Source organism: Sparus aurata, chromosome 9 (genome assembly GCF_900880675.1).
Source record: "Sparus aurata chromosome 9, fSpaAur1.1, whole genome shotgun sequence".
In the NCBI taxonomy this organism is placed as follows: domain Eukaryota; kingdom Metazoa; phylum Chordata; class Actinopteri; order Spariformes; family Sparidae; genus Sparus; species Sparus aurata.
This window is the reverse complement of record NC_044195.1, coordinates 18,527,600-18,554,871: the sequence shown is the minus strand read 5'-3', so window position 1 is coordinate 18,554,871 and position 27,272 is coordinate 18,527,600. Positions and strand designations below refer to the sequence as shown.

Sequence of the window (27,272 nt, the reverse complement as noted above, 5' to 3'; positions counted from 1 at the left end):
TGGTAAATATTCTTACGCTTTAAAATATTGGTGTACTGCAGGAGCTGAAAATACACTGAAACTTATCTGTCATTTAAAAGTAAATGTAAATAATGGGAATTTTCTGTATGAATGCAATATGGCCCATTACTGTATTATTTAATGAATGCATATTTATGTATTACCTGATATAAGTGGCAGGAGATAAACAGACATGGTACATAAGGCCACTGCGATGTGCTTTTTTTGTACATGGATAATACCTTAAGAGCAAGGACAATCATTATTTCAGAGAAAGGGAAATTCATTTCTAATGTCCTGACATTTATTGATACTGTAATGTAAATGTAGATTTTATTGAGTACAGTCTGGAAACATTTACACAAAAATAAACCTTAACTTGAATCAATCAGTGAATCCAATGTAATAAATAAAACTATTTGAGTAATATTAATTGTCCATATTTTTATTTCCATAATACAATTCTCTGAAGTTCTCCGCAGGAAAGACATTCAGCAGAATTCCTTCATCCACTTGAAAGCAATACCTGTCATGAACCATCATCACAAAAGCCTTCTGAGATATCATCTCAGAGAACTTTTAACCCAGGAATTTCAAACCCTCCTGTCAAAGAGAAAGCAGAGATCTTGGGATCATGACACTCAGTCAGCAGCAGTCACACAGCTCTGGGCCGGGTGCTTCTCAAGTGCTGGACTGTCTGGCAGCCAGCAGGGCCAGAGGCTGAATTTCACATAGTATAGTTAAATACAAGTCCAATGGAATCCGCTCGCTGTACTGCGGTGTACATGAAACTATGTACGAATACATCAAGGCCTCGCTGCATGCTATTTTTCATCGAAATTCCCCCCCCCTCCCAAAAAAATGTTGCCGCCACTGTTGGGAAGTAAACAGAGTGAAGCAAATCGTAAACATCAAGGCTATAAATATTTCAGCCGTGTCAGTTGTCAGACCCACCTAGTGTTCAGACCCGAGACATCTAGTTATGGCTGAATTCTAACTGAGGTTGACTTATGATAATGAGATTCATTCACAGCGAGATCTACTGTATGTATACAGGAAGCCTCCTTCGTTTCGCTAAGTTGAGAGGAAGTTTCTGGTTTGGTTCCATCCTACCTTCAAATAAGAAAATCTGCAACGCATGACTTCAGTTTTATGAAAATTACACAAAGCAAACACAGCCCTCCTGAATCACAGGCCAATTTGATTTGTGCTCCAGAGAGGTCACTGAGGGATCCTGCAGTTCACACATCCCCCCTGTCCAAACCCCCCAGTGAGGCTGTGAGCAGGACACTTCTCCGAGGGATGTCATGCTGCATGTCATCAGCCTGGTTAAATTGCACTGCCAGTGGGTAAGCAGCAGGGGTCACATGAGGCTCAGTGTGGACTGCAACATGTAACGCATGGCAGACCACAGTCTGAAGGCTGGCCAGTAATGACTCCAAAACATCCCGATAAAGATTGAGGGGCAGCTGTTTTCATCTGAAACACAGACGTGCACATGCAGTGGATAAAAGGCCATGTGAAGCTCTGCAGCAAAAACCTTTTAAAAGAAAACAAAAAGGGGGGCTATAAGGTTTAAGCTGTTAGCACAACAGAAATCAATATACATCATACATCAATACTGTGTCAATAAAATCCATCTACAATTGGGCAATTGTTTGGGGGATAGTTCCCATTCTAGGACGATTAAACAAACCAGTGTATCAAGTTAAAGCAAAATGTCTGTTTTGGGAGCGAGTCCAAGCATTTGCCCTTGTAAACACAAAGCCCACATGTGACTGGGCCTCAGTTGGGCAGACAGCAGAGGGAGTTAACAAAGCTAATTAGGGGAGCCTGACATGTTAAAGTGAGCTGCGGCTCGGGAGTCAGCTCTATCACATATGTTTCCTTTGTGGCGGGTGAAGTGGCTCCTTTGTTTGTGAATTGATGGCGTTTCGCTCCGCCATCCCTTTGGGTAGAAGCACTGACCTGCGGAGGCCCCGACAGTGAGAGGAGGCTCTTTCTCTGTCTCCCGAATGTATGCTGCTCCAGCTGTCCTGCTCCCTCCCAAACCTAAACCTTCCCAGAGCCGCGAAGGCACAGTGAGATGGGCAACACCTGTAAAAGAGCGAGTACCCCCTCAGCCCAGGCACCTCAAAGAAGCCTGCCCACCTGCTACTGAGCTCTCTGGGCCCTGCAGCTTAAACGCTCATTTTGTGCCTCTCAGCACGGGACTTATTGATATAAATAGCTGTGCACAAAGTGCACACTCTGTTTTCTCTTGGTCTGATGCAGTAGGTGTGTATGTGATTATATTCAATGGCAGCCTCTTTCAGGTGGGGATGAAATATGAGCAGTTTGGACACTGGGTAAATGACAATCTCTTCTAGATTCACTGAAAATGATTATAACACAATTGACATATATCGAAATGGACAACATGATTCTGGCAGCAGTCTTAAACAAGGATTCAATATCTAATATGTAGACACAATATACTCTGTATTAAACATTACAGATACTGCGATAGATTTAATGATGACCTTACCATTTGTCTTGATATAGCTTGTCCTTCCTCAGTAGTGAAACGTAAGGTATGTCCTTGAACACGACACTCTACGGGTGTAATGAAAAAGGGAACGTGTAAAGTCTATATAGTGCAAGCCTGTGACTTATGATTACATGTTAATTATAATTAAATACATAAATAGCTGATTTATGATTTACACAGTGAGGATTACTTTCTATTTAAATCAGACAGACACAATACAACGGAACAAATCTGAGTGTACAACATCTCAAAGCATGAACTTTAAAGAGTTAAGTCACCCTTTGGGGTGCCAAACAAACTTTGGAAAAAGTAAATCTCTTTCATTCACCTTAGCCTGCATGGCAACAGATTAATCCTCACCCATTAAGATGACAAGACAATTTGTGGAGTAGTTGAGTGTAAATAAATACGTTGAGGAGGAGATAATACATTAGGCTGCTGACCGGGCTATTCCATTACAGCAGCACATTTGTTTCCATACACGGAGGAAGCCATTCAGCGGATGGTGTCTTTCCTTCATGAGGTGAAAGTGGAATCTTGCCTCTGAGAGGAAAATAAGGACATCAGGACTCCCTGACATTAACTTTCATCACAAAAGTCATCTCACCCACCAGGAATAGAGGCTCCTCTCCAGCTCTCTCATAAAAAGGAAAAAGATATAATACACAGCCTTCAGTTTAAGAGGTAACAATAGTTTTGTCTCCATTAGGGCTTATAAAACAACAGCAACAAGAGGTGCATCTGGTACCTCGCTATCTCAGAACATGACTGTAAAAAGCCACCCTGCAATGATTCTCTAGCAACACAAAGCAACCCTAAAAAACTTCATATTTTAGCAGTTTTATATGCATCTTTAGATTTACAAGCTTTGTTTACCACTCCAGGTGGTAGTTCTGCTGGAAGAAAAGAGGCAGTACAAGCCAAGTGGCACTGCATTGATTTTGTAGTAATTGATCTGATGGTTCCTTGTGATAATTGACAATTATCCCTGATTACCAGACAGGGGTTTAAAATCAGTCTAAGAAAATGACCGGCATTATGGGATGTTGTACAAAGGCTGAACAAAGATAAATCAATACACCTCAGAAAACTGCTTAGAAAACAAGACAAAAGACTGTCACACTAGGCCACATGCTGCTCTGCTAACAGCATACTACTACATATATTACTCCATGCTACACATATACTTATACTACAAGGAGCTTAAATAATCATTTGTCTCAGTGAGAAATAAACTAATATAATTAGAGTCTGCATGTGTGCACATGCTGCAAACCTGCACGTTTGCATCTTTGTGTGTGTGTGTGTGTGTATGTGTGTGTGTGTGTGTGTTTGTGTGTGTGGGTGCCCATATTAAGCATATGTTTGTGTGTCACTATATGTCTATATTTCTGTTACTTTGTGTGTGACCTCAGCTGATTGGTCCTCTTGATTCAACCAGACAGATGCAACTCATTGCAGCTTAATAAATATAGGGGCCCAGGGGATCTCCGCTAAACAGTTCTATTAAGTTGGAAACATGTCAGCCAATATAAAAGCAGCCTGACCCCGAGAAAGGTCAACTGTGACACGCATGTTTACTCAGGAAAACAACCCGAGGCTGGAAGGTCTTGTTTTATCGGATGTCTTCAAAAGAGAGGGAGAGAGGGAGACTGTGTCTGGCTGCCCAATTGTTGGTTTTACGTGATTTTGGGTCTTTGAACCCACACAGAAAAGCTGCTGTGTTGTCACTGAGCTTTTTTCTGCACGAGTAAAAATGACAGGTACACGCTAGTAAAAGACCAAACCGCTAAAAAAATAGATAGATAGATAGATAGATAGATAGATGGATAGATAGATAGATAGATAGATAGATAGATAGATAGATAGATAGATAGACGGATAGACGGATAGATGGATAGATAGATCATTTTCTTAATTCAATGACTAATTATTTCGACTATTTAAAGTCGAAACAATAAGATACTAAATAAATAATAAAGACAGAAGCAATCACAGTCTTTGTTTACAATTACTTCCGGGTCTAAAAACCCTATGTAATGTAGCTTAAATGTAAATAAATTCCATTGATGTTATTTCATAGTGTACCTAATTTACGTATTGGGCCACAGACTTAAGAAAATTACAACTTCAGTTAACCCAGAAGTAGCAGTTAGTCTGACAGGTGGTGAGATGTTGCTGTTGGGTGGATTAGGTTTATTAAAGATGCTTTCAAAGCAACACATACATAAAATAAGCATAGCAGACACATCAGGCAGGTCAGCCTATCATGTTTAACTATATACTTTTAAACTTACAGTTACAGCTGAAAATTACAAGAGAAACCAACATTTTTTCTTTAAAATGTTCACATATCTGCGCAATGGAGATCAACTGCCGGTTGTCTACTCAGAAGTTATAGTTGTTGTCATTGAACTATGGACGTCAGTGATTTGGTCTATTGTATTGGTATTTTTGCTTGAAAAATTATTATAAAATAGTTAGCAATTAGTTATCTGTTGATTATGTGTTCATTAAACAGTTACTCCTGCAATTTAGGGAGTAGAAGCAGAAATATGCTGAATTTAGTCTCTTGTTTGGGTCAAGTTTAGAGTCATATGGATGTTGATACCAATATTAGATAGAAAAACAAATTCCGATGTCAATATATCAGCTAGTATATATAAATATACACATACTTCTTTCAGTGAAACCCTCAAATCAAACACTGACAAAAGATAGATAATGGAAGCAGGATATTTTGCAGTTTAAAAATAAACCAAAAACTGAAGCGGAAAACATCACTATAAATGCATGTAAAATCAGTGCCCCTTGAAAATAGACAGACAGACAGACAGACAGACCTATAGAAGGTGGTGTTCGATTGCATACTATATTATCATTTTGTAAGGTGTTCCTGTTATTTTGTCCACCCTGTCCACTCATGCAGTACATAGTGTGCAAAACAAGAATGTGAGAATATAAGAAAAACATATTGTGTTTCAAGACTTGAAAATGTTTCTAGTGAGGGAGGGGGGACAAAAAAAGGGACATGACAGTCAGTCACGCTACCTGTGACATGACTGTGGAATGGACTTGGCTGCACTAAAACAACCTTCCTCGTCATTTTTGGCGCTTAAAGAGCAGTCGGGCAAGAATACGTCCCCCCACACCCCCGCACACCATCATCCCACCCCCCTGCTGCGACAACACACTGAACCCTGTCGCTCAGGAACAGTGGAGGTGAGAGGGCCCTGCTTCTTTTCTTCACTAATCTGCCTCTACAATGTTTAATCAGCACATCAAAACATTGAGGGAGAGGAATTTCCGTGCTCGGTGAGCATATTAGGGATGCAGTCACAGCGTTAACTAGCATTGATGAACTGTTTGCTTATGCAGTAATAATTAACTTCCATTACATTACTTTGTGTGATTACTTTCTTAATTGCCTGAATTATGCATCAATTTAATATCTAATAACCAGTCTCAGACATTAGACACTGTTCAGACACAAATTGCATGTAGTTTCCGAGCTTTAATTAAACACACTAGAATAAATGAAACGATGCAGGATGGATGTCTTGCAGTGATTTCCTGGGTGCTTAAATATGCTATTTATTATAAAAGCATATAAAATTCACTTTCTCCTCAGGAAAGCAAACCACAAGATGCCAATTATAGTACGCAAGTTGCTTTGCCATGGCTTTTTCAGAATCTAGACTAATAAATTTGTTGAGTGGGACTCATTGTTATATTATGCAAATACATTACTATGCCATTTTTTAAGTTTCAAATATTGTGTGCAGAGCAAAGCATGTCCCCAAAGATGATTTTAATTATATAACAGAATGGGCTCTTGTTTTGCATTGTTATTGTCCTCTGGTAAGGAACGGGTGAGCTGGGACGATAAATGAGAGTCTATGCGGATATTCAAATTACTTTTCATATCACTTAAATGCAACATAGTACATAGTTTCTGCATGAAATATGTGCATGTGCTTACTGGTTGAAGCAAGCAATGAATGACCTAATCAGAAATATGAAAACACTATAAAGGTATTACAGCCATAAAGCAATTATTGGAATGTTATTTCAGACGTGTCTTGGGTCGGTGCATCAGTGTGAAGAAAAGCCTTCTGCCCAAACTAAATGACTTTGCTCATCTCTTGCAATGCAATGCAAAAATAAACATTTTAGAATTAGGCCCATCTTTCTCAATTGCACCCTTCGTGGTACCTGATTTAAATTTGATTTACAGGTAGTAAAGCAGCTGTATGTCATATGAGCAGAATATAATTAAAAAGCCAAACCATGGAGATACCGGGTCATTCAATGAATTGATATTAACTTTTAGTCCTCTTGTATCATCATTTTAGCCTCACTCAAAAAGTGACATATCCACTTAAAGAGAAAAATGAACCCTATTTTCCTCATCAGCAATAGTTTGGCAAACATACATGTAACTGAAAAGCAGCATGGACACACATTTCGTTAAAAACAGCAACAGGAAATCCCTTTAAAATTATGCGATTAAAAAATACATTTTGCATGAATTATTGGAAATTATATTTGAATTAAAAAGGATGGTAAAATGTTGCTATGTGGGCATCATCACCTTTAGCTGAAATAAAAATCTATTTAGCTGATCTAAACGCATGCAAATCCTTGTTAGGTCTGGCAGCATCGTTAGTCCGCTTTTTAAATGATCTCTGGAGCTGGTGAGCTGCTGGCAATGCAAGGTTAGACAGAAAATGATGGCAGCACGCGGATGCTTCACAGACCTCATGATAGTTTCCGTCTGTCATTATTTACGTCTGACTAGTCGCGTCATGTCAGCTACCTAGAGAGACACTTTTAATGTGAACCCCCCTCCGTTCTCCTATTGCTTTTCACAAGCAGTGTAGTATACCATTATTTCTTTGCTTCAGTACCTTTAGGTGAAGCTCGCCCTCCCATCAGCTCGAATCAAAGACAGATCCTCCGCTTGATATTATACATGCCCTTGTTCTTACAGAACTGGCACAGAGGCTACACACCTCATGAGAAAGGCAATTCTTTATCTCATTTGACTAATTCAATAGAAATGGGAGGAAACAACACATTGGGTGATGTGCTGCTTGGGGAATTAAAATCTGGATCTCAAAATATTTTGGAAGGCACAGCTGCAGTTCCATCACGAATATGTGAAATGTCTCATTGTCACCCTTAAACTGTATGCAGATTTGTATTCTGTAGTCTTAAGCTAACTCCAGAGATGTGCGCTATTAGCTGACTAGTCGATTAAATATTGCTTGGCACCAAAAATATTGGTTTGGAATAATAAGTTTTATTAATCTTAATATTATTTGTTTTAATAATCTAAACATTTAGAGGACAAGTTGACATAGTTTCCATTAAAATGTCATGTTTTCCTAGTCATATGTTTTTTTTTTTTTTTAAAAGATTACTTATGTAAGCAACACCACCTTACTGTTGCCAACTGTTGTGTTTACCCAATAAAATGCTGTTGTAAGCAGACCCGTTTACATTTTTAAGAATAATTTTCAACGGGTCCTTCTTCAGACAGTGCTTGAGCTGATGGATTAAATTGTGATCTAATATAATTGCTTTCTGATTCGTACTTTAAGACTAGTCAACTAGTTTGTGTTTTAACTAGGGCTTTCAAAGTTAACGCGTTAATAACACGTTAACGCCGTTAATTTTTTTAATGCGCGATTAACACTCGGCATAAAAAAAAAAAAGAAACGTGCATGGTATGATTTACGGCCGTCGATGGCACCTGTAGTCTTGATCCAGAGGGTGGCAGAAGAATAAGAAAGGGAATCAGAAGAAGAAGAAGCAGGGTTGGCGGTTTGGAAAAAACACGGTGGACTGAAAAGCGAAAGCGAAAGGAAATGGAGAAAGGACTTATGAACGACAAATTCATTTTCACTGCCAGATGGTTCAGTCGGGAAAAAAGTTATCTGCACGTACTGTCGACATGAAATTAGTTACCATTGAAGTACGTCGAGTCACAAATATCATTTGCAAGCCAAACACATGGCAGATGCAGAGAGCCCACCGCACCCCCACCCCCCCCACCCCCCACTCGCCAAAAGCAGACATCACCATGTTTTGATCCCATTTAGGGTGAGGGGATATTTGTTTGAGCCTTTTATTTTCCTGCATGATTTGAAGTGTTGAATAAACATTTTAATAAAGCAAGCATATTTGCCTAACCCTAACCCTTTCTTATGTTGTTAAAAGTATTAAGAACATGAAAAAAATATATTAAGGTACATTTAGAACAGAAAAAAATGTGCCAAAAAAAAATTGCAGCCCTAGTTTTAACTTTAAATGTCAGTATTTCTTTAGCTAATGCACTATGTTCTCTTGAACAGTAGAGATGTTATATGTTATTAAGACTTGTCAACTAATGAAAAACCAAAGCCAAAAGGCATTTCTTATGAGTTCGCTCTCACAACATACAAATTTATTTCACAACAGTTACCCTGAAGCTCGATAAGATGGCCATTTATCACAGCCCTGCCCATGAATCAAGTCACATTGTAAAATCGATCATTGATTCACCTTATTCCCTTGTTTTTCCATCGGAGCCACATAATGATCATTAAACTGACCACGGCATGTCCAAAAAATGGATTTATAATACACTGAGCTCAGCCTGAAACATCACGAGAATGGTATCTTGAGGAAAAGATGACACAGATATAGAATACAGAGAAGAGCATTAATCTATCGTATCTTATGACTGGAACACTCCCTCCTGCAGCATTAAGTACAGTACACTCGGGCTGAGGAGCTAGAAACCATGGGCCCGAGACCTCTTGGCTAGAGTCCATCTCTACGCTTTGTGCACGTGATCCCAGCCTAGATGAGCATGCTGTAATGGGGCTGCTTAGCCCCATCATGACCCAATGAGTGCCGGCTGTGGAGTGGATGTGCTTGGTGAGAGTGTGTGTGTGTGTGTTCCCAGCAGGGAGACAGTGCCTTATGAAGGTCACAACTGCAGCAGTCTGGGGCTCTCTAAGTGAACCCTGGAGAGGATAACAAGCTACATCTAACGCTCACTCTTTGTGTTCTCACAGCCACTAATCCACCTGAGAATAGTAGTAGCAAAAATACAGTTAGCACAAAGCAAAATTCTATCGCGGAGTGGTTAAAAAAACATATTCGGATCCTCGTGACAATGGCGTTTCCTATCACTTCGGAGAATTATTATCTCAGCATCTAAAACATCAGTCTTGACCCAAATTGAGAAATGTGGTGTTTTGCAAAGCAATTCTTGTATAGCCCATATACAAAAATGGAAAAAATGAAGAATACCATTTGCCTCAAGGGAATTTCAGTTCAACCACAGTGTGTGACAGCATTGCCCTGTGTTATGGCCGCCTAATGGACAATGTAGCATTAATTCAGCTTCAGATGAACAGGCAGGACAGCAGAATCAAAAATGAGGAGGGGGCCCAAGGTGTATGAATTATGCATATTACATTACCATAACCCTACAATACACTGTGCGACAAAACAATGCAGTGAAAATTGGGCTTCGACTGAGATATTGAACAATTTCCTACATGGTTCTTGCCCACCTTAGAAGTGAAATTGTATTAAGCTTCCTCAATAACAACCGAACCCATATGAGATTTGTATGTTAACATTGAGTCCAGTGAACAAAACACTATGTAAACAAGTCAGGGATAATTGAAAAGAAAAGTCTCCTGACTGCTTTCCCAGGGACCTATCATTCAGGTGGATGGGAATTTGGTTAAATGGCAGGAGAGAAATTACTTTTCTCATTGATTTTCCTTTAGACACCAAAGGCAGACAAATGAAATGGAGCAATTTACTTTGTCGAGCTCTGAGATGGTATTCAAGCAAAACATGTCAGAAACTATTATTTGCAATCATGTTGCTCTTATTAATCCAGAGGAAAAATGGATAAATGAAGGTGCACAAAGGGATTTACTGGGCTGCGGCACATTTTCAGTTTGTATTAGGACACAATGGTGGCCAGAGACATACGCAGTTATAAATTGTAAATAAAATGAAGAATTAAAGTCTTACTTTTAAACAATGTTTTTCACAAACATCATTTGAGAATTGGGTTCAACTCATTATTTTAAATGCTTCAAGAAATAAGTTGTTACCAATATGTATTTGAGCACACTGTGGTACAGAATGATTCTTCTATTTTACAAGAAGGAGATTGACACTGCAGATTTTTGGCGAGGAAGAAAAAACACTCACATGCGTTGACATGCACAGTTTAGTCGGACTACAGCCATAGTTCGATTATGCTACTCAACCAGACAACTGCAATTATCCGAGTATACATGCGGGTGAGAAAATCGGATTATTGGGCCGGAGCTTGTCATACCCGGTACACTAGGTGGCGCTGTTCCCATTTCAACTAGTGGTAACAGAGCCACCTCCGGCTGACCTCATTACGTCACCAGCGGCCTCAGTATTCAAGAAAGATGACGTACGAAGAGCGAGACGAAGCTACATCTTTGTACTTTTCGTATATGGTGTACATGATAATCACACAAACTAGATGCACAATGGCGCTCTTCCTTACGGTGATTTCGGAGGAAAGACGCCGCCGCCGCCGCCGCCGCCGCCGTCCGTCTACTTCCGGCTCATGGCCCCGGGGGAAAAATCTTGCGCCTGCGCAGAACGCTAAATCCAATCAGATCTGATGGAACGTATACATGCAGGAGTAATGCGACTATCAATTGAATAATCTGGGTGCTTTAATTCGACTATGAAAAATCCGAACCGGTCCGATTTTAGTCAGACTAAGGTGTATACATGCATCTTAAAGATCCGATCATAGTCGGACTAACACAGTAATTTGGTTTTCTTGAGTGTCATGTAAACGCACTGACTGGCAGAAATGTTCAAAAAATGAGGTACTGTATAAAGTTCTATTTAAGTTAGGATTAGTCTCAATCGTCAACTTCCTTCCTCACTCTCCCTGATATCATCTGATGTTTCTGCGCAATCTATAGTGACAAGCGACCAAATTAAACAGACTGTTACCCAAATAAAATTAAATATTTCTCTGGGTTTTAACATTGTTGAAAACATTTGGTATAAGCACAAAACTCACCAAAATATATTTCAAAGTTCAAGTCCTTTAAGACATTTTAATGCAAAAATGTTACATCTATATTATATCTTTAAACCACTTTCTGTTGTCAACACAGTGTAAAAAAACTACAACTTTACTTTTCATTTCCAATCATTTCATGTTGTGACTACATCTCAGATTTGTTCATGACTCCTGTAAGGGAGACAGCCTTTAGCTTAAGCACACACTTAATAGTGTGCTTTGTAAAACAGCATGTGGTATTGGTAACTGCTTCTGGTCAAGCCTTGTAATCATTACCTGGCATCTTATTGCCTCTGTGGCTTTTAAAGCTCTTGTCTCACCCACAGAAAACAGCGAGTTATAGCTGATCTTTTATTAAAACTTTAGGAGAGCGTCCCCCTCCGGAGGGGGCGGAGGAGGAGTGGGACAAATTAGTGTTGACAGTAGACACTTAAAGCAGGAAAATCACAGGCCCACTGGGAGGCAGGAGCCACATGGGGCTCCCCGCCTGTGTAAAGAACACTCCAGATTTCACTTGAGATGCAGTCGCCTTTTAACAGGGCAGGGGGAATGTCAACAGACCCTCTTGAATGAACCAATAAAGCCACTAAAAGGAGAGGATTAACCAGCTGATATCAAGGACAGCGATTTGTTTTGAATGTAGCCCCCACCCCCTCTGGAAAATGGCCACAAACACACTGGGCGGAACATTTCCTTTGCCGAGCGCGCTGCTACACAGCCAAAATTGTGTTGTTAATTGTGTACTAATACTTGATTGTGATCACAGTAGAGTTAACCATGTAATTCTATTCTCACTTGACTTTTAATGGATTGGATGGATTATGAAAATATAACTTTGAATTAATTTCTAAATGACGCAAGTATAATTTTTCTTTTCTTATCGAAACTTTTGACGTTTCCCTCTTAATGTATGGTAGTTGCTCTATTATTGCTTTTACTGCCAATTTATCAGAGAGCGCTGCTGTTCGTAAGTGAGGCTACACAACATGAAACAGTAATTACAAGACATCAGGGGCTTTCAATCTCCTCTTAATTTCCCAGCAGCTGTGATGAAAAGCCCTTAGTCCAATTAATGTGTCAAAATATGACCCAACAATGTCATGGCCTTCTCACAACCCCATAAACATCACATAAAAGACAAGGCTTAAAATAGACGTACTTGAACTACAATGACAGTGTTTTAATTTCTATAAAACCACCAAAACAAACAAGCAAAATCATCCAGTTAGTTGTTTTTCTCAGGTGTTGAGCTTCTTTTAACAACTGCAACTAAGAAACGAGGCAGGTTAAAAGGAGGGGAGCTGTGTTAGTGACATTTGATATGAGGATAAATATATCTCAGAGAGTGTGTGAGGTTTTAAAGTTAAGGTCTGTAAATGGAGGGTCTGATGTATAGGCTGCAACATGAGATGGAGACTGTGATAAATATAGGTTGGACTACACGGCTTACAATGCACAAAACATATTTACCAGCAAAGCCTCATCGCATGAATATGAATATGTTTAACGTAGGTACAATATAAGGAGAAATATTATGAATTAAATCTGATGAGATCAGATCCTCATTTGTGTCTGTTTATAAGCAATCCACATGAGGCAAATGATCTGTGATTTTCTTTTCATTAATGATACTTGATGCTATCATTAGCAGTTAACTCACTGGTTAATATCCAAGCCTCAGAACTTTCTGTCATGCACCAAGAACTTGTAAACACACAATCCAGTGCATGTCAGCAATGGAGAAACTGTGTCTTCTTCTTTTCAAGTGAGAGTGCAACTGGGCTCCTGTTGTAACCCTGGGTCCATCTGCTTCAGTAGATAATTAGTTGAGATGCTCACTGCTATGCTATATCATTTAAGTCATTTAATCTTATTTCAAACACTGGTAGGTTATGGGGCAAAGAATATATATTACCTTAACAAATACTCGAGATTTACAATATATATAATATGTAACATTATGTATATTATCAGCTATTTATCAGAAAGATGAATGAAAAATGAGAATTAAACCAAATAGCTTTAATGCACTTAAGAAAAACAGCATCTACACACTACACACTAAAGTAGGTGGTGGTATGCACATTAAAGCAGAACACAATCCGCGATTCAGAGAGGAGGGAAAAGGACTGCTCACTACATATTAGCCTTTTTCTTACCCGAAGGTGTGCAGAATCTACTGGTTAGAAACTTCTTCTAAAAATAAAACATTTTGAAATATTGGGGTTTCTTATGTGTCAGTGGGTAATCATCGGTTATCGTTAGCAAACCATTGCCTGCATCCCTAATAAACACTTCAAATATGCTCCACTTGAAACATCATATGAATGTGAATTATGAGAACTCGTTCTTTGGACACACATAATGTAGAAACAATTTCTTGGATGCCAAATTTTCTGACAATCATGGCAACCTGTTACCATAGCACAAATTACATGTGAACAAAAAATTGTGCAATACATGATTCAATAAAGAATTTACCAACAGTTCCATGTAATACCATCATCATCAATTATTTACTTTCATTCGTCATGTTTCTGCATATATGACAACAAAGACAGCAGATTATGTAACAAAATCTTCAACAAAGTTCTGAACTAATCTAGATCACTCTTTGTAGACAGCAACTAATCATTACAAGCCAAAACAATATTCAGAGCAAACAAATGATATGCAATGAGTGAAATAATTTGAAATAATAATTTCTTACCATTAACCAAGTATTCACTTCCATCCGCCATGTCAGTGCGTAAACGTATGACGTAAAAATCAGCACATGGTTGTACTTTTTGACTTTCCAAGTTGTTAGAACTTTTATGGAGTTTTCCCAGTCCAGAACTAACTAACTTTTCCAAATATTCCAACACAATGTAAATACCAAAAAACTGTTGCTAAAATGGTTCCCATCTTTAAACAAAGTGCCCTTTCACGTGTCAAGAAGACATATATTCAGACTGAGGACTGCAGATGGTATCAGAAAATACCTTAACAAATTGCAGTTGTTATCTACTATATTTCCAGTTAAACAAAAACAAATGTTGCATGTGAGATAAGGGCAAAGCACCATTAGTATTTTTGAGCATTTATCCCTTTCACTGGAAACTTCTTTTCTCCTATGTCAACGAAGGCAGTGTGAAATGAATTTAGGCATTTGCAATGTGCATCTGATTTATTATGGAGAAGGTGAGGGTAAAACATTGAGGGATTTCCCTTTAATCAGATCTCTTAGGAGTCCATGTAGTGGACCAATACCCCAATGAGTTCTCTTTTAAAAAGCCGGGAATATTAGATTGGCTGCACGCTGCCTCAGTTTTAGCTTCAATCAGAGGGAATTGTGGAGGATTTTGTTAAATCTAAGAGCCTTTCACATGTCTGAAAAGTTCATTTCTCTTCATCTATTAACTCTGAATAAAAACCTACCATCACTTATGCATTTGTCCATTTAGAAATCCTCAAGCTCGTGAGCTGTAGATCTGAGCCCAAATTTTGAGCTTACGGATGACCAATCACAGAGGTGCGTGCCTCAGAGCTGAACCACAAATGGGTCCTTCACAGCATTGTAAATCAGGACCTCAAAGAGTATTATTTAGCCTCAAGCAAAGAGTGCTTGTTTATCAGATGGTGCCTGAGTCTAGGATAAAAACCTCCCCATAAATCTGGGTACCTTTTATGTGTTCATGGAGACTGGCTGGCTTCTGAGTTTAAGGCACTGAGGAATGCAGAGGTAAGCATGGCATTGATGTCAAAGAGCGCACATTGTACGATGAGTACCTGAAGACTAGTTCTAATGGATGTGGTTTATGAGATATTCTAATTGGTCTATCTGGTAATGCCCTCTCAGTGAGACCAGCATGGCCGTAACTTAACCGTTTGATTCTAGTGCAGACATACAAACCATAAACCACAAATCAGTGACAAATCATAACACTTAAAGGGTGAATTCAAGGTGAATCTTTGGCTTGGCTAAAGGCTTTGCATTCATGATTTAGTATGTGTTGTCACTACACAGATTCAATAAGCATTGTCAATTTTTCACATGAAGTGTCAGCGGCTGCCGCACTACATCCGACAGTGTGCTACACGTAAGTTATCACGACTACAGCGCTCCGGCGGGTAATTTTCTGAACATTTTATTTTGTTGTCTGATATATTGCCGCACAGATATGGCAATGCGAAACCCCAGATGATAAATCAAACGTGCAGTGGCTGCCTCTGATAACTCAATAAGCACCTGGACTCCTCCTAACATGTCACACCTGCACTTCTACGTATACCGCTCTCATTCTCGGGCCTCACTGGGGGGCTCAATACACCTGCCAAGTGCATTTCAGAAGCCTAGCAGCTGGGAGAGAAACATCATGCATGCTTAATTAGGAGGTTCAGGAACCATGGGAAGTGGTTGGCAATTTTTAATACACAGTATATATTCCTGGTTGTATGACAATCCATTCATTTGTATAGCATCAGCAAGTAAAAACAGTATGATTTAATTTCTTAAAAAAGGATTTATTAAAAAGAGAATTATAAATGATCTCTTTCACCATAAATTAAAATGCCGCTGTTAGAATATACAATATGTATTATGCTTTTCTCAAACAGCACTGAGTCTATTGTAAGATGGGAATTATTCTCACAGTATATTAAACAAAGAACATGAACAATTAAAGCTCAGTCTACTTTCACACTGCAGAGTATTAAATAGACTTGATTTAATGAGCATATTTAACAAGAGAACACCAAGGGGAGACTCTGTTGATCAATATTATTGTATACTTTCTATCCAATCAATTTAGTGTCTCCTGTAGCGGCTATTACCAAGTGTAATAAATACAGGGTTTGTTTAAGAAAATAATAATATACTGATTCACAAACCCCCAAGGCATTTATTAAATTGCATGACGAAATGTTCGATGTCATATAGGGCCAAAACACAAAAAGGCCATTCAATGGATAGATTGTGTCCTCCCAGACTGTCAACAAGTATTTAAGCCAGACACTGACTTAAAATCCTCCGTAGGAATATAATTTCTGCAAAAGTATGATCAAGTATCATAAATGTTTAAAGCCAAATCAGTTCTTCATATATTGATTATTCCAAGTTTTAAAAAATCCTTGGTCCACTGCTTGGGTATGGGTGGAATATTTATTAGTATTTTATCAAAAATCCAGTATGTTATTCTATAGCCTACATTGCTGTGTTGCATGTCTTATGTGTTATGTACCTTTTTACTATCCTGGAACTGCATCTTTTAACATTTTATCAAGATCAACAAAGTGATCAATGGTTTTATTTTTGTCTACAGTTTACTGCTGAGTTGCATGTCTGCATGTGTTAAAAGATGGTTTTGGTCTGCATTGCTTCGCTGTGTGTTGTCCTTGCACAGCTGTTTGTGTTGAAGTGGTGTCAAATGATACTGTAATATTTTACTGATGTTTAGCTGTTTCTGCATGCATTTCACCAAAGGACCACTTTTGAATATGAGCCAGCTGGCTAATATTGACAAAGAAATGTTGATTAATGTGTACTGTCCTTATATATAGATGAAAGTAAGTGAAACATTTCTACACTTCCTATACACAGCAAATGGCTGGAAATTTAAATGATAACTGATTGATAATTAAGTTTAAAGTTAAAACAAGTAAGATTGCGGCTAGCGAAAACAATCCTGGATTCACAGATAAATGTTGCCTTGAGCTATGATATGATGCCCAGTAGAAAACGACTTACTACAGCAGTGTTATGGCCCCTTGCACAGAAGCAGAAGTGTCTAAGAAGGCATTTCAGACAGGAGGTTACATTTCCAATGAATTTCTTTAGTGTTTTACAGGGCCAATCTTCTCAGCAGTCTGAGAGTATTGCTCATAAGGTGCAACTCTTATCAACACTCCACAAGCTATGTGTTTATCACAGACTTTGAGTCATACGCCCAATTCTGATATGAGCTCCAGTGTCGGTACAGAGGCTGTAAACCCTATAAGGGAGAGAGGAGGGGAGAGGCAGTATGATAACTCAGAGCGTCCTGCTGTAATTATGGTATTCATGAAAAGATGAAATAGAGTGCAGACTAAATCTGTAGCTCCAGGCAAAATCAACAGCTTGGCATTACGCCGTGACCCCTGCCTATCTCGAGGATACGGTGAACATACCAAAATATGATGCTTTTTTTCAACAGTCAAGAGTGAGGGAATGAAGTGCATCGATTGCTTGTGATTATTAACTAGACTGAGATAAGCCCTCTCCTTATTATGCAGATTACTGAGGCTCCCCGCTCCAGCATATTGTACAGATGCAAGGGAGCAGCTGCTCTTACAGATGGTGGGTACACGGATCTATCATTATGCCTCCATTGTCTCCACTTCAATTGTTTGGGGGACAACAGAACTGCATCAAAGAGGAATCCAACTGCAATGAATTAAGAAAGAGAAACGAAAACCATCAACTAAATTTATACACCGGAGGCCCTGGAATGGAGAGGAGCGTAAAGCTGAAGCTATTTCATATATACAACCATGGAGTCGCCCAGTCATGTATACTGCACCCAAATCTGTTGGATGCAGCACTGTGCACCAAACATATGTTGTTTTTTTTATCAGCAAACTGATAATAATTCAGGACGCAGATATTAATTCAAACAGTTAAATCAATGAAGGCAAAACAGTTAAAGCAAAGAAGTCTACAGCCATATGAATTAATAAGTAATCTGCGCGGAAAAATAAAGCAGCTGATTCTAGGCAGTTGCTATTTTTTTCCTCCAAACACTAACTTAAATTTAGATTTCAGGAGGCCCCCTACTTGTCAGTGTAAATTAAAGAATCAGTCATTATTATGGTACTTATTTACCTTAAAATAACAAACTACTGACGGCTCCAAAATTCATAACATTACCTCACTGAGATGAGAATATGCAAACAGCATCAATTTTGCCCTTAAGGGGAACCTCTGGTTGTCCATTTGACTCGCCACACCTCCCGCTGTGCACTGCAGAGATCAGGACACTGGTAGCTCCTCTGATCAAACATGACATTACACTAGAGGGAATTACATGCTCAGATTATAACAGAGAAGGTCACGCCGAGTTGTAAGTCATGACAGCAGTCTCGCACTACTCTGCAGATAGTGAGGGCTAATATTACTTTAAGAATTAATGCGGTGACATTAAACGGAGCACGATACAAGTTTCCGACCCTCATCGGGCAGGCTGGGAATTTAAGGTTGGATGGAAATATCCCTAGAGTATACGGAAAGTATCTTTACTAGGGCTGCAAATAATGATTATTTTCATTGGCCATTAATCTGTCAATTATCTATCTAGAAAATGTGTGGAAATAGTGAGAAATGTCAATGAATGTTTCCCAAAGCCCAAGGTGATGCCAAAAGATGTTCACCCTCCCCAAGAGGAGTAAAGACACCAGAAAATATTTACAATTACAGAATTTGGGATTTAAAAAAAAAATAATAATAATAATACTCAAACCAATTATGAAAATTGCTGGCAATTAATTCAATAGTTTAAACGTAACTGATTAATCAGCTTATTGTTGCAGCTTAAATTTTTACATGAAATGGATAGATGACAAGGACAATAAAGGTCAGACACATACTATATGTTGAGCTACAGCATATAAATGAGAAGTAAACAAATTAGAAATGACAGTAGGTAAACCAAGAATTGTCTTGTGCTAAAATCACTAGGAAAAAAAATCTCAGTGTCAAAATATTTTAGGTGTTTTTGGTTCATTAATATGTATTGAGTGGAAGGGTAACTGAGTAATTCATGTGTGATTACAGTGAATAGTGACCATACAGTGAAGAGTGTGCACATTGTAAGATTTCCTAGAATATAACATTCAAAATGTAGCTAGTTAGATGTGTTAATAATGTTCAAAAACCTAACAATGCTATTAAATTGTATTGTTTAGGTCTCGAACTGAAGAAAAGGCCAGTAAAAATGTCCAGCCCTCGTTATCCCATCTTTTCCTGCCTAACGGTGTCAGTATAGAATGTTAAGATCAGCCAAGCCGCCTGGATTTCATTTTGATTTTATGTCACTGTATACAAATATCAAGGATGGATCTTGGATGTTGATGATTTTTGACTTTGAGTGCATTTATTCTGCATAACAGCAGCCATTGATTATTAAGATAGTTCAACAACAAATGTGAGATGCCCGCTAGAATCCATACAGTAGTGCGCAGTAATTCCCACAAGGCATAGAGAAATAACATTACTGGCTCCAAATAGAAAATCAATTCCACGGCAGAATATTTTCTGTTTTCAATATCCAAAAGAAGCTGCTATCTTCATATGACCTCAGTATAAATTAATAAATCTTCTTTGGTGCTATATTCATTCAGAATTGAACAAGAATCCATGGCATAAATACAACTTGCAAACAATTTAGTGCCTCCAAATACACTTTGCATGTGAGTCAAAAACACAAAAGGCGCCAGGGAATAAGTAGCTGCACCCCAGCAAGTCCAAAAGCTACATTTCTACATTAATTCCTTAACTGGTATCTTCTGTATTCAAATAAATAATAGTTTTCCTTTCTTCAGTCATGTGTCATGGGTGGATAGATTGAGCTCCTGTCAGAGCACAAAGCTCCCCTCACAAGTCCACACTGCCTCGTCTGTTGTTAGGACCTCGTCCACATGGGGCCATATTTGATTGGAAAGCCCAAAGGGAGGAGTTCCACCAGTCACAGGGGCATTGTTAGTGCCTCAAAAATGGCCGGAGAAGAATGACTGATTATGCAACCACAGCGAGGGTTACTAATAGGAATTCTATTTGAATTTCTAACATAACAGATGTTTGCTGGGCACCTCCATGGAGTGCGCATACACAGTTATGCTAATTCGCCAGTGTTTCCCTTCAAGTTAGCTCAGAGTCATTAGAGCACACAGCTAGCTTGGATCCCTCTGTCAAACTAATAATTGGCCATTATTGATATTAATTAACATTTTTGCTCTCGATGTCCTTTTTGACCCACTATCTGTTAGTAAATCCAGTTACGGAGTCCTATTAGGGCAATAAAATCCACGGGACTCTATAGTAGCTGCAAGCCATTTATCAGAAAGAGAACATAAAGCCAATTAGGAATGGGTGCAGACAGTTGTCTTCATTCTCCACTGACTACTTCTTGATCTCCATTATAAATTGCTAATAGGGCAGATACTGGTTAGCCAAAGGGAGAAGGAATGGAGGGGGTAACCATTGCTCACTCCCATCTGTGATGACAGGTGAAAGGGACCAGTAGTACTCTTTCTTGATGAGGCTACACCATCATCAGCAGCTGTTTTTTTTTCTTTATGTTGAGGGGTATCATGGTGCACCTTCCTCTCTACTGCTGGTCAATCATGTTAATTGGCCTCAAAGCAGAATATCAAAGAAGGCCATTAAATTGTTAATCGTTCACCCTCCAAAAGTAATAGCTTTTGGTCTCTGTGCTATTATGATGCGATGAGCATCGGAAACACTGTGCACCATAGGTTTATGGGCTCAGATCAAGAAATCCTAATAGGTGTATATTGACTGGTTTATTTTCCACAGAACTCCAAAGGGACTGGCGGTTGCAAGAAAATATATCAAAAAGGCTATCAACAATGGTTGGGTCTTCTGTGTAAAATCAATAGTGAGCCATAGATGGCTTGAGTTTTCACAGTTCTCTCTCGTCACTTAAAAAGACTGTAGGCTATATGATGCTTGGAAGGACCCATGAGATTTTTGTAATGTAGCAACCATGCTATATGTTTGAAAGGACACAGATTAGTAATAGCCTAATCTGTTTTGTTGTTTTAAACTAAGCAGGTTATTGCTGCTCCAACCTGGCGCTTTGGGAATGAATGCTTTCGTTTTCAAGAACAAAAGAGCTCTGCAGCATAAAGGATCAAGAGTTGTTGTTGAAGCAGGTAGTCTAACATAACCTATGTGTATAACAACTTGTGTTACCGCTCCCCAAGTCCAGATGTGCCAGCCAAGGTTTATGACAAGAGGTATAGCGGTCCCTTAAATGAGCAGTATTTAATAGCCTGGTTCCAAGTGTAAAGGCTTTCTCCCCTGTGCATTACTCCAAGAACCTAATTACAAGTTTCATCATCAATCATGAACATTATTTATTCAGTGAAATGAATTTCTAATTAATAACTGATGAGCATTATGGCCTCGAAGACTGTAAAGCAATTAATTATGGTTGGCAACAGGGAATATCCCTGTAAAAGACTATCTGGCGCACAGTCACGGCACAGCGGTGCCAACAGGCTAATGTCCACAAAGAAGAGTCATGGATTGTTTTTGTACCTTGGCTTTATTGAGATAATTACTTTCATGAATGTTGTCTGGGGGCTGTCATAATGTTGGTGATGTAATAAACACTGCAAAACTGTATTTAAATTTTGTTAAAAGCTGTTTTGAACTGCCATCTTCATGCTCTGTTCTGCCACCCTCGATCCTCACAGATGTTTTGTTTTTGTTTTGTTTTTTCCTCTGACTCAAAGAGGGCCCAGAGAGATTTTTTAGGAAATATGCTCTATAATCACTCTATAATGGACAGACGCTTAAGACTTTCTTATGGCGAACATTCACAAGTTAAAACACCAAGGGAACAATCACTGTTGGCATTTCTGTGGTTTCTAAAGAAATTTCTACTTAAAGACTAAAAACCTGCAAAGAGTGGATTGACTGCTACTGTATATGTTCAGAGTGGCAGTCCTATCGTACAGCTACAATCTAAACCTGAACTAGAACAGCACTCAATAGAGTGCATACCTCCGCCACGGCCCAACAGTTCCCTTTAACTCAATCAAGTCTAATCCAATATCAGATTTGAAAGCCCTGTAATTGTAAACCACCCATAACTGCGTAACCACAATCTAAGACCACCAGATCTAGGATCTGCACCAAATTGTACTCGCTCATAGATACCAGCTACCTAAATATCCATGATTATTTTTCATCAACCATGCCTTTTTCCCTGAGAAATTAACATAAATGTTGATAAAACACCCTCACCTCTCGCGATTTTAAAGAAAAAATCATGGATCCATCCTTTTATCTAGGAATCTTTTATTTACATGACCTACACAGTGAAGTCAATGGCTAAGAACATGGATAACTAAATCTAAACAAATTATTTAAAGTAAAGAATCAACAATAATGACTGGTAGACAACCAAACTTGAAATATATGTGTTTGCATGTGTTTGATTCTGTTATATCCTGCAAAAACTCAAAATCTTAGCAAGTATATTTGTTTAATTTTCTAAGTCAAAATATATCATTACATTACATTACATGAAAATGCAAGAAACAAACACCTGGATTGTGAGATACATGATACACTTGTTTTTAGACAATTTCCATTTATTCCACCTGCAGATTTTATTGCTGATTACAAGCAAGCCCCACCCTGTTATCATACTTTTTTAACTTATCATTAATAAGTGGCAATTGTTGGAGTTTAACTGCTAATTGTTTGCCTATGCTAATGTTTTTGCTTTGCTTTTTCCAATCCTTAGTGACACTGTTCACTGGACTGAATCTAAATATTAATCAGTATATGAACAGAGAAGAAAGTTATATATTTTGCATTTAGAATAAAGAACAGGGCATAGAGTCTTTACATCTTACCAGTGATATTCAATTTTCAAAAAAAATTGGAGCTTTGAAATCTTAGGCTGAGAATTTGAATCATTAATTCTTAACTTTAGGGACTTTTATTTCTGTGTTAACTGTTGAATTTGTGTCAGGGTCACAAAAGAAAATCAGATCCTAGCATGAGGCACAGAAACACCAGTGGGAAGAAAGACATAATTACGTAAGACGACAACTGTAGAGATACTACAGGTCAAAAGCCAGCACAGATTCTGCTGGCTTGACCTTGTTTAGGAGGGTTTTACAAAGAGTGGGTTACATGATGGCAAATGACCACTCTTTTCTTTTATTACTATTTCTGAGTAACAATTATGTACACAGAAAATAAACCCTGTGTACTGTCACCTGCAACTTATTGGTGACTGTTATGGTGATTATGGTGACATTTTTTATGCATATTATCACATTTCTCACAGCCATATCCCTTAAACAAAGCATTCGACATTTGCTCCATTATTTCAATTTTGGCAAATTTACATATATATGGTTTTTGAGGCTTAAATCTTCACATCGCTGCCTTTGCGCTGTTTTGACCTAATTCTTTTAAAGGTTCATTTCAGTTTTAAAAGCTTTGCAGTAACTAAGGTCAAACACAGATTGGTTCAGACAAAGGTAGATTACTGTACATGTTCAATGAGACATAACACTAAAATAGAAACATAATGGGAGGAATGCAGAGAAAGTCAAAATGATGATAAAGAACCATGAGAGGCTGTAATTCTTTCATTTAGAAAATGGAAATCAGCGAAGCAGCTCTTTAATCTGTTGTTCCAATTCAGCACAATTTTTTTGCACATTTGTGGCAGTTTTTGCAAATATTCATCTCACACACAACTCTAAAGGCACAAACAGAGATAGATTGAGTCACGCATGGCTGTTTGAGCTATACAGAGCAAATGAAATAAATGTGCATGACTATACTGCTGAATTGCAATAGATTCTTAATGTATGTGACTGTTTCCTTATGGGTTGAAAGACAAAACAGGGTCGTGCAGGTCTTTTAATTTAGTGTAACGTTACTTGTTTTGAGCACATAGCACGTCCCTATGTGTGATACGGCCTGTGTCAGATTACATGTCATTGAGATTGAGATGTATGTCAATTTGAACAGTTTCTAGTCAGGCTTAAGACAATTCAGTGTGTGCAATTCTGCCATGCCTCTGTGTGCACACTGGTTTATTTAAAATCTATAATTTCTTCTCGTTTAGATTTGTTGAGGGCAGCCATACACAAAAACTGAAATGGCTACATGTCCTTTGGGAATGTTTGTAATTGTTTCATTAATTTTCCTTACACAACCCTTTTTTGATCAGGTCACAGGTTGATGGAGTTGATGCCATGATGCTTTGGTCAGGTAATTTTTTCTAAAAAGTACGAACTATAAAGATCATATATTAAATGCAATTTTTTTCCTTACATGTAAAATTACTGTATGTATTCAACAACAGATGCCAACAAAATGGTGTCATCTTAAAGAAGTTATCATATTAATCCAGGAAAAAAAAAAAAAAATATATATATATATATATATATATATATATATATATATATATATATATATATATATATATATATATACGTGTATATATATATATGTATATATACATATATATATACACAGACACACACACATATATATACGTGTATACATACATACATACATATATATATTAATATATATATAGTGCATTGCCTATAGTACCTATAGATTCTGTTGTAGCTACTCATAATGACTTTTTCATATCTTGGGGCTCTGCAGATAACAGCAAAGAAGGTGGAATACTTGCAGACCTCAGGGCATCAGGATTTCCACACACAATTTGCAGTCATTGACAATTAGGCCTAATGTCCATTTAACAATAATCTTTCAGACATTGTAGGCCATTTGCAAAGCTTCGATTATTATATATATGTACACATATCTTGCCTGCAAGTAAAAATATACATGTTAATTTGGTTTTAATGCATATGTCATAAGACTTGTGAACTGCCAAGGTAAAAGGGAAAGTCAATTTACTATATTGATTGATGCACTTAAGATTTTTTGACATGTGTCTGTAGTATTGAAAACTCTCACTCTGCTGTGGATCAGCCACTGGTTTTGATTATTTTGTCTTTGAACTTTTATTATACTTCTATCATTACATGATTATATTTTGGGGGGGGTTTGAATTGTTTTTAGTTGTGTGCATGAATTATTTTGTCTGTCTTTTGTTTGCAACCCAGCTTGCCTCAAATTGCCACCCAGGGGACAGACAAAGTATCTGAATTGAATTGTGAACTGAATGGAACGCACAAGTGCACAAACAAAACATCTGAAATAAACAAACCAGATCTACTTTATCTGGTCTGCATTTTAGTTTCTTATTTGCTAAGACTGGTAAAATTAGCAGCTACAATTAAATGAGCATGCATGATTATATTCATCTCTTGTACACAACTGAAATAGTGCGATATACAGACACAGTCAGCGACGCAAACACCGAGCATTTTTTATATTGAGGGTACTCGCTTAATACACAGTTGCAGTTCTCAGGAAGAGTTGGACCAAGTAGGCTAACTGAACCTATCAGGGACATCCTCTTCTCTTTTGGCCCGCAAGTTTTAGCAAGCATTCACACCAATCTCAGCACTGCAAGAAAAAATGCTAATTGTCCTGTTGTGTTGCGTTAGGTACGGAAAAGGAGATTAAAGGCATTGTTGCTGGATGACGCCTTGTGTTGTAACACTGCAACCAACTTATTTTTTTCATGTTGCAATAAACAATTAATCCTTTGGTTTATAAAATGTAAAAGAAAATGTGAAAAATGCTCATCACAACTTCCCAGACCCCACAGTGAAGTCCTTACATTTAGGACACAAATGTTTAATAGTTTTGTGCAAAAAATGATGCGATTATCAAAATAGTTGTTGGTGGCACATCTGCAGCATCAATCCAGTGGCCTGTTTACAATGAATGAGGAGCTGTGTATTTTTTTTCACATGTTTGACGTGTTTCTGCTAAACAATCAATGCATGTACATTGCTTATAGGACTACAGGCTATAGTTGGTGTGAAATCTCAGCTAGGGAACTTTTGCACAGATAGCATGGTGATAACTTTGGCAACACACAATCTACTGCTTTTAGAAACCTGTGTTTACTTACTTCTGCCCCTGCCCTTGACGGAGGCACCTGCTCAGATCTGCAGATGGTCCCTGGCACAGTGCGGTAGCTGCTTGCTGCTGTAAATACATTGATGGGTGCTCCTAAAGGGACACAATAAAGAATGTGTTCACCTACAGTCAGTACAACTTAAGTAAACTTCACATATATCACATCAAATTACCATTTAAGTTGTTTCCATTAGGTGAAAATCACTGAAGCATCTCCTCTCTACCTGTTAATATAGCTAGCTAGCATTAACAATTTCGAGCAAGTTTGCTGCTAGCTAATTTAAAAACACGGTTGTTTTCCTCCAGTAGAACCTTATTTTCTCGTCAACCACGTCAAAAGTGTAGCTGTCGGGGTTTTTTTTTAATTCCACTGTGGTATATGATATTACATATAAGACACGTTAGCAAGCTAGCTTCTCCACTGAAATTAAGATTAAGATATGACCACAGCATAGTCATAGACTTTAGCGCTAGCGCCTATTTGCGTGATTGCGGAGAAAGTCCAGGCTGATTGTATGTAATACTGGCTGAAATCCAGCGTTCCCATTGGCTGATACTAAATGTAGCATTGTTTGTATTTATGTAGATGCTGAGGTTCTGTGGACAAATAAATGTAGCTTAGAATAGGCTTGTTTAACTAGATGTCAAAGCTGTTTAAAGCAGTTTCTGTTTCTAAATGCCATACCAAAAAAAAAAGGAAAAATCAAATTTTAAGGCTTCTTTTATGTAACTACCTGGATCTATCTTATGCATATTCTTATGTTAAAAACATTATTAAAAGGAAGTATTCGACTCTGAATACAGATTGAGTATTCAGCCTACTTTTTATCGTAGCAGTGTGA

The 27,272-nt window shown here is 38.1% G+C and overlaps 1 long non-coding RNA gene across 2 annotated transcripts; it reads right to left on the bottom strand.

Moving 5' to 3' along the window:
• Window positions 1-353: 353 nt before the first annotated feature.
• On the bottom strand, window positions 354-26,930 carry LOC115588210 (uncharacterized). Of its 2 annotated transcripts, XR_003985289.1 has the most exons (5): window positions 26,604-26,930; window positions 26,423-26,523; window positions 2,528-2,595; window positions 1,969-2,097; window positions 354-1,479 (listed from the first exon to the last, which is right to left on the bottom strand). It is a non-coding gene; the product is annotated as an uncharacterized LOC115588210 (long non-coding RNA). The 2 variants fall into 2 exon arrangements; XR_003985288.1 differs by lacking the exon at window positions 1,969-2,097.
• Window positions 26,931-27,272: the final 342 nt, after the last annotated feature.